Raw genomic sequence first — 9,706 nt, 5'->3', positions numbered from 1 at the left:
AGATATTCCATGACAAAACCAAATTTACACAATATCTTTCTACAAATCCAGCACTACAAAGGATAATAAATGGTAAAGCCCAACATAAGGAGGCAAGCTATACCCTAGAAGAAGCAAGAAACTAATCGTCTTGGCAACAAAACAAAGAGAATGAAAGCACACAAACATAACCTCACATCCAAATATGAATATAACGGGAAGCAATAATCACTATTCCTTAATATCTCTCAATATCAATGGCCTCAACTCCCCAATAAAAAGACATAGATTAACAAACTGGATACGCAACGAGGACCCTGCTTTCTGCTGTCTACAGGAAACACACCTCAGAGACAAAGACAGACACTACCTCAGAGTGAAAGGCTGGAAAACAACTTTCCAAGCAAATGGTCAGAAGAAGCAAGCTGGAGTAGCCATTCTAATATCAAATAAAATCAATTTCCAACTAAAAGTCATCAAAAAAGATAAGGAAGGACACTTCATATTCATCAAAGGAAAAATCAACCAAGATGAACTCTCAATCCTAAATATCTATGCCCCAAATACAAAGGCACCTACATACGTAAAAGAAACCTTACTAAAGCTCAAAACACACATTGCACCTCACACAATAATAGTGGGAGATTTCAACACCCCACTCTCATCAATGGACAGATCATGGAAACAGAAATTAAACAGTGATGTCGACAGACTAAGAGAAGTCATGAGCCAAATGGACTTAACGGATATTTATAGAACATTCTATCCTAAAGCAAAAGGATATACCTTCTTCTCAGATCCTCATGGTACTTTCTCCAAAATTGACCATATAATTGGTCAAAAAACGGGCCTCAACAGGTACAGAAAGATAGAAATAATCCCGTGCGTGCTATCGGACCACCACGGCCTAAAACTTGTCTTCAATAACAATAAGGGAAGAATGCCCACATATACGTGGAAATTGAACAATGCTCTACTCAATGATAACCTGGTCAAGGAAGAAATAAAGAAAGAAATTAAAAACTTTTTAGAATTTAATGAAAATGAAGATACAACATACTCAAACTTATGGGACACAATGAAAGCTGTGCTAAGAGGAAAACTCATAGCGCTGAGTGCCTGCAGAAAGAAACAGGAAAGAGCATATGTCAGCAGCTTGACAGCACACCTAAAAGCTCTAGAACAAAAAGAAGCAAATACACCCAGGAGGAGTAGAAGGCAGGAAATAATCAAACTCAGAGCTGAAATCACCCAAGTAGAAACAAAAAGGGCCATAGAAAGAATCAACAGAACCAAAAGTTGGTTCTTTGAGAAAATCAACAAGATAGATAAACCCTTAGCCAGACTAACGAGAGGACACAGAGAGTGTGTCCAAATTAACAAAATCAGAAATGAAAAGGGAGACATAACTACAGATTCGGAGGAAATTCAAAAAATCATCAGATCTTACTATAAAAACCTATATTCAACAAAATTTGAAAATCTTCAGGAAATGGACAATTTCCTAGACAGATACCAGGTATCGAAGTTAAATCAGGAACAGATAAACCAGTTAAACAACCCCATAACTCCTAAGGAAATAGAAGCAGTCATTAAAGGTCTCCCAACCAAAAAGAGCCCAGGTCCAGACGGGTTTAGTGCAGAATTCTATCAAACCTTCATAGAAGACCTCATACCAATATTATCCAAACTATTCCACAAAATTGAAACAGATGGAGCCCTACCGAATTCCTTCTACGAAGCCACAATTACTCTTATACCTAAACCACACAAAGACACAACAAAGAAAGAGAACTTCAGACCAATTTCCCTTATGAATATCGACGCAAAAATACTCAATAAAATTCTGGCAAACCGAATTCAAGAGCACATCAAAACAATCATCCACCATGATCAAGTAGGCTTCATCCCAGGCATGCAGGGATGGTTTAATATACGGAAAACCATCAACGTGATCCATTATATAAACAAACTGAAAGAACAGAACCACATGATCATTTCATTAGATGCTGAGAAAGCATTTGACAAAATTCAACACCCCTTCATGATAAAAGTCCTGGAAAGAATAGGAATTCAAGGCCCATACCTAAACATAGTAAAAGCCATATACAGCAAACCAGTTGCTAACATTAAACTAAATGGAGAGAAACTTGAAGCAATCCCACTAAAATCAGGGACTAGACAAGGCTGCCCACTCTCTCCCTACTTATTCAATATAGTTCTTGAAGTTCTAGCCAGAGCAATCAGACAACAAAAGGAGATCAAAGGGATACAGATTGGAAAAGAAGAGGTCAAAATATCACTATTTGCAGATGACATGATAGTATATTTAAGTGATCCTAAAAGTTCCACCAGAGAACTACTAAAGCTGATAAACAACTTCAGCAAAGTGGTTGGGTATAAAATTAACTCAAATAAATCAGTTGCCTTCCTCTATACAAAAGAGAAACAAGCCGAGAAAGAAATTAGGGAAACGACACCCTTCATAATAGACCCAAATAATATAAAGTACCTCAGTGTGACTTTAACCAAACAAGTAAAAGATCTGTACAAAAATAACTTCAAGACACTGAGGAAAGAAATTGAAGAAGACCTCAGAAGATGGAAAGATCTCCCATGCTCATGGATTGGCAGGATTAATATAGTAAAAATGGCCATTTTACCAAAAGCAATCTACAGATTCAATGCAATCCCCATCAAAATACCAATTCAATTCTTCAAAGAGTTAGACAGAACAATTTGCAAATTCATCTTGAATAACAAAAAACCCAGGATAGCTAAAACTATCCTCAACAATAAAAGGACTTCAGGGGGAATCACTATCCCTGAACTCAAGCAGTATTACAGAGCAATAGTGATAAAAACTGCATGGTATTGGTACAGAGACAGACAGATAGACCAATGGAATAGAATTGAAGACCCAGAAATGAACCCACACACCTATGGTCACTTGATTTTTGACAAAGGAGCCAAAACCATCCAATGGAAAAAAGATAGCATTTTCAGCAAATGGTGCTGGTTCAACTGGAGGGCAACATGTAGAAGAATGCAGATCGATCCATGCCTATCACCCTGTACAAAGCTTAAGTCCAAGTGGATCAAGGACCTCCACATCAAACCAGACACACTCAAACTAATAGAAGAAAAACTAGGGAAGCATCTGGAACACATGGGCACTGGAAAAAATTTCCTGAACAAAACACCAATGGCTTATGCTCTAAGATCAAGAATCGACAAATGGGATCTCATAAAACTGCAAAGCTTCTGTAAGGCAAAGGACACTGTGGTTAGGACAAAACGGCAACCAACAGATTGGGAAAAGATCTTTACCAATCCTACAACAGATAGAGGCCTTATATCCAAAATATACAAAGAACTCAAGAAGTTAGACCGCAGGGAAACAAATAACCCTACTAAAAAATGGGGTTCAGAGCTAAACAAAGAATTCACAGCTGAGGAATGCCGAATGGCTGAGAAACACCTAAAGAAATGTTCAACATCTTTAGTCATAAGGGAAATGCAAATCAAAACAACCCTGAGATTTCACCTCACACCAGTGCGATTGGCTAAGATCAAAAACTCAGGTGACAGCAGATGCTGGCGAGGATATGGAGAAAGAGGAACACTCCTCCATTGTTGGTGGGATTGCAGACTGGTAAAACCATTCTGGAAATCAGTGTGGAGGTTCCTCAGAAAATTGGACACTGAACTGCCTGAGGATCCAGCTATACCTCTCTTGGGCATATACCCAAAAGATGCCTCAACATATAAAAGAGACACGTGCTCCACTATGTTCATCGCAGCCTTATTTATAATAGCCAGAACCTGGAAAGAACCCAGATGCCCTTCAACAGAGGAATGGATACAGAAAATGTGGTACATCTACACAATGGAATATTACTCAGCTATCAAAAACAACGAGTTTATGAAATTCGTAGGCAAATGGTTGGAACTGGAAAATATCATCCTGAGTGAGCTAACCCAATCACAGAAAGACATACATGGTATGCACTCATTGATAAGTGGCTATTAGCCCAAATGCTTGAATTACCCTAGATCCCTAGAACAAACGAAACTCAAGACGGATGATCAAAATGTAAATGCTTCACTCCTTCTTTAAATGAGGAAAAAGAATACCGTTGGCAGGGAAGGGAGAGGCAAAGATTAAAACAGAGACTGAAGGAACACCCACTCAGAGCCTGCCCCACATGTGGCCCATACATATACAGCCACCCAATTAGACAAGATGGATGAAGCAAAGAAGTGCAGACCGACAGGAGCCGGATGTAGATCGCTCCTGAGAGACACAGCCAGAATACAGCAAATATAGAGGCGAATGCCAGCAGCAAACCACTGAACTGAGAATAGGTCCCCTATTGAAGGAATCAGAGAAAGAACTGGAAGGGCTTGAAGGGGCTCGAGACCCCAAAAGTACAACAATGCCAAGCAACCAGAGCTTCCAGGGACTAAGCCACTACCTAAAGACTATACATGGACTGACCCTGGACTCTGACCCCATAGGTAGCAATGAATATCCTAGTAAGAGCACCAGTGGAAGGGGAAGCCCTGGGTCCTGCTAAGACTGAACCTCCAGTGAACTAGTCTATGGGGGGAGGGCGGCAATGGGGGGAGGGTTGGGAAGGGAACACCTATAAGGAAGGGTAGGGGGGAGGGGGATGTTTGCCCGGAAACCGGGAAAGGGAATAACACTCGAAATGTATATAAGAAATACTCAAGTTAATAAAAAAAAAAACAAAAAAACAAAAAAAACAAAAAAAATAAATATTATGTAATAAAAAAAAAAAAGAAAGTCTGAAGTCTGATAAATTTCTGCACTAAACCAATCTTGTCCTATGTTTTGGGGTTGGGAGTTGTTTAATGATTGCTTCTATTTCTTTAGGAGTTATGGAGCTGTTTAGATGTTTTATCTGATCTTGATTTAATTTTGGTACCAGTTATCTATCTAAAATATTGTCCATTTTCTCCAGATATTCCAGTTTTGTTGAGTATAAGTTATTGTAGTAGGATCTGATAATTTAATTTTCCCAGGACACTGCTATAACACTCCTGTGTATATACCTTAAAAGAAGCTTAAATGTATAACGAGAACACATGCTCTACTCTGTTCATAGCAGCTTTATTTATAATAGCCAGAATATGGAAACAGCCCAGATTTCCTTCAAGAGAGGAATAGATATAGAAAATGTGGTACATTTATGCAATGGAGTACTACACAGCTATTAAAAACAATGGCTTCATTAAATTCTTAGGCAAATGGATGGAACTAGAATATATCATTCAATAATTCAATCACAAAAATACACTCATGGTATGAACTCACTGTAGGTGGATATTAGCCCAAAAGCTTGGAATACCCTAAATAACATTTACAGACCACATGAAGCTTAAGAAGAAGAAAGACAAAAATATGGATGCTTCAGTCCTATTTAGAAGGGGGAACAACATACTCACAGGAGTTAATACTGAGACAAAATGTGGAGAAGAGACTGAGGAAAGGCTATTCAGAGACTGCCATACATAGGAATCAATCACGCATGAAGTCACCAAACCCAGTCACTATTGGGGATGCCAAGAGGTACATGATGACAAGAGCCTGATATATCTGTCTCCTGAGAGGCTCTGCCAGAGCCAGATAAATACAGAGGTGGATGCTCACAGACAAACATTGGAATGAGCAAGGATTCCCAATGGAGGAGTTAGAGAAAGGACCAAAGGAGCCAACAGGGTTTGCAACAACAATGTCTATCAACCAGATCCTCCTGAGCTCCCAGGGACTGAACCACCAACAAAAGAGTAAATATGGAGTGACCCATGGCTACAGCCGCATACATAGCAGAAGATGTCCTTGTCTGGCATCAAGAGAGGCCCTTGGTTCTGTGAAGTCTTGATGCCTCAGTATAGGGGAATGCCACAGAGAATAGGCATGTTTGAGTGTGTAGGTGGGGCAACACCCTCATGGAGCAGGGAACAGGAGGATGTGATAGTGTTTTCAGAGGGGAGTCCAGGAAGTGACATAATATTTCAAATGTACATAAAGAAAATATCCAATAAAATGAAAAGAAAAGAAAATATCCAATAAAAGAAATAAAGAAAGACAGCTAATATATTAGTTTAATTCAACAATTCTACTGTTAAAAAATCTGAGATTTCAAGAGAAATGAGTTGTTTCTTGATCATGCCATAGTACTCTTCACTTCTATAAGATTATTTACTTATTTATTTTATGTGCATCAGTGTTTTGCCTGTATGCATGTCTATGTGAGGGTGTTGGAATGCCTGAAACTGAATTTACAGTCTGTTGTGAGCTGCCATGTGGGTGCAGGGATTTGAATATACTTTATCCTATTGACCAACAATGTCTGGTTTGGGGGCTTGTCATGAAGTACAGTTGCTATTCTCAGTGTTGTTTCAATGGAGAAAACTGAATTTCTTCATGCCAGATAGTATCAATCGCTGATAAATTCTTACTAAGGAGTGGGATAGATACCATGTCCATTCCCCTCTCTGTGTTGAGAGACCATTTTGCTTGAATCTTTGTAGGACTTTGTGATTACTGCCATGGTCTTGTAAACTCCCTGTACATTTATTTCTTTGTGCCTGGAAAAGTTTCTTTAGAGTCATCCATCAACTCTGGCTCTTACAATCTTTCTACCTCTACTTTTGCATAGATTTCTGGGCCTTGATGAGAAGAACTTGATAATTCAGCCCCTTAGGGCTGAATGACTCAAAAGTGCCTCACTCTTTGCACAATGCCACTTGTGTCTTAATTCTCAACTACTGTAAGAAGAAATTTCTCTGATAAGTGTTGCATAAATTACAGCTATAGTACTATTCCATTGGAAATTTTTTATCATTATGTTCATTTAGTAACATAATAATAGCATTAGGTTTTATTTCAGACCATGACCTACCTTCTGGTTTCACATTCTTGGCCAAATAAGGATCTTAAACACAATAAAAATATGATTGCTTACTCTCATAATATTTGTGCCATGATTGTAACACTTTATGTTTAAGGAAGATTTATCTTGTAAGTTGAAGTAGCTAGGTGATATTGATGATTGCATTTTTCTTCTGGTAATGTGCAGAATACATTTCTGTATCATGCATATTATTCATAATGGTGAATCTTCTAGCCAACTACCAACTCAAATACTCTGTCTATACTGTCTATATCTATACTTTTGATTCATAAAAATTTTCCAGAATATTAAACCTTTAAGATCCTTTTCCATTTCCTTTGCTTTTTCTTCTCTCTTTTACTCTCTTTCTCTCTTTGGTTTGTTTGGTTTTCTTCTCAACAACCATGATAAATAATACATTGGACCAGCAATAGAAGAGATTCTTGGGAATCAAAATAAAACCCTTCATAAAACAAAGACTATTATCAATTCAATACACATCAATTGTCTTCATCACAAGAAACAAGGGTACTGAAAACAAAAATATTAATTCTAACATTCATATGCCCTATACAAACATGCCGGTGTGTTCCTAGAAATGGAAAAAAATATTTGGAACCATCAATATTTAGATTGATAGCTTTTAAGATTAGAGATATAAATGTAAAGTTTCTGCATAAGCAATTCAAATATTTAATATCATATCTCAAGCATATCATTTGTTTTTAGAGAAAAGGGATGATAATTTTTAACTCCAAACTTTCCACATTAGCCACTTGATTTTTGCTACGTCATTAATTGAATTGAAGACGTGCACAGATAGATGACAGATAGATGGCAGGTAGACAGATAAAAATAATTATCTTTAAGTGAAAGTGAAAAAAGACCTAGTTATCTACCACCATTTGCCAACATTTTCTCACAATATACTCTCTGAAGACAGGAAACTTGCTGCTTTTCATTTTTCTTTTTGCAAAATTACTGAGAAGTTTTTATTTTTATAAATAATAATATTTAAATTCCAACATAGTATTATTATTAAATTATTTCTTATTAAATTTTTAGTTAGCATGCAAAGCATTAAGTTTAATTATGCAATTCCAAACATAATTATATAATCAAAACATGGAGTTTTTTAAATTTACATTTCAAATGTTATCTCCTTTTCCTGTTTCCCATCCATAAACCCCTTATCCATCCAACCTCTTCCTTCTTCTCTCAGGGAGTTCCCCCTCTCCAACCACTCACTCCTTCCTGCCTCCCTGCCCTGACATTTCCCTACACTGGAGGATCCAGCATTGGCAGGACCAAGGACTTCTCCTCCCATTGGTGCCCAATAAGGTCATCCTCTCCTATATATGCAGCTGGAGCCATGAGTCTGTCCATGTTTAGTCTTTGGGTAGCAGTTTAGTCCCTGGGATGTCTGGTCGGTTGGTATTGTTATTCTTATGGGGTTCTTTCTCTAATTCTTCCGACAGGGACTCCATTCTCATTTCAATGGTTTGCTGTTAGCATTCACTTCTGTATTTGTCATGCACTCAGGAGATGACTATATCAGGTTCCTGTCAGCATGCACTTCTTGGCTTCAACAATATCGTCTAGGTTTGGTGACTATGTGTATATGGGCTGGTTCCCCAGGTGGGGTGTGCTCTGAATAGCTGCTCCTTCAGTCTCTACTCCAAATTTTGTGTCCATATCTCCTCTTATGAATATTTTTATTCTCCCTTTTAAGAAGGATTGAAGTATCCGCACTTGGTCATCCTTCTTGGGCTTCCTGTACTCTGTGGATTGTACCTTGGTAATTCTAGGTTTTGAGGTAATATTCACATATCAGAGAGTGCATACCATGTATGATTGTTTTTGTGACTGAGTTACCTCACTCAGGATGATATTTTCTGGTTCTATCTATCTGCCTGTGAATTTCATGAGACGATTCTTTTCAATAGCTGAGTAATACTCCATTGTGTAGATGTACCACATTTTCTATATACACTGCTCTATTGAAGGACATTTTTCCAGCTGGGGTCTTTCCAGCTTCTGGATATTATAAATAAGGCTGCTATGAAGACAGTGGACTATGTGTCCTTGTTATATAATGGAGTATCATTTGGGTATATGCCCAGGAGTGGTATAGCTGGGTCCTCAGGTAGTACAATGTCCAATTTTCTAAGCAACCTCCAGACTGATTTCCAGAATAGTTGTACCAGCTTGCAATTCTACCACCAATGGAGAAGTGTTCGTCTTTCTCCACATTCTTGCCACCAGCATCTGTTTTCACCTGAGATTTTTTTATCTTAGCCATTCTGACTGGTGTGAGATGGAATCTCAGGTTTGTTTTGATTTGCATTTCCCTGGTGACCTAGGCTGTTGAACATTTCTTTAGGTACTTCTCAGCCATTAAGAATTCTTTGTTTAGCTCTGTACCCTATTCTTAAAAGGATTATTTGACTCTCTGGAGTCTTACTTCTTGTGATATACATATACATATACATATACATATACATATACATATACATATACATATACATATACATATACATATACATATACATATACATATACATATACATATACATATACATATACATATACATATACATATACATATACATATACATATACATATACATATACATATACATATACATATACATATACATATACATATACATATACATATACATATACATATACATATACATATACATATACATATACATATACATATACATTGGATATTAGCCATCTATCAGATGTAGGATTGGTAAAGATTTTTTCCCAATCTGTTAGTTACTCTTCATTAG

The sequence above is a fragment of the Rattus norvegicus genome, chromosome 5 (assembly GCF_036323735.1).
Source record: "Rattus norvegicus strain BN/NHsdMcwi chromosome 5, GRCr8, whole genome shotgun sequence".
NCBI classification, from domain to species: Eukaryota; Metazoa; Chordata; class Mammalia; order Rodentia; family Muridae; genus Rattus; species Rattus norvegicus.
Note: the sequence above shows the minus strand (reverse complement) of the source record.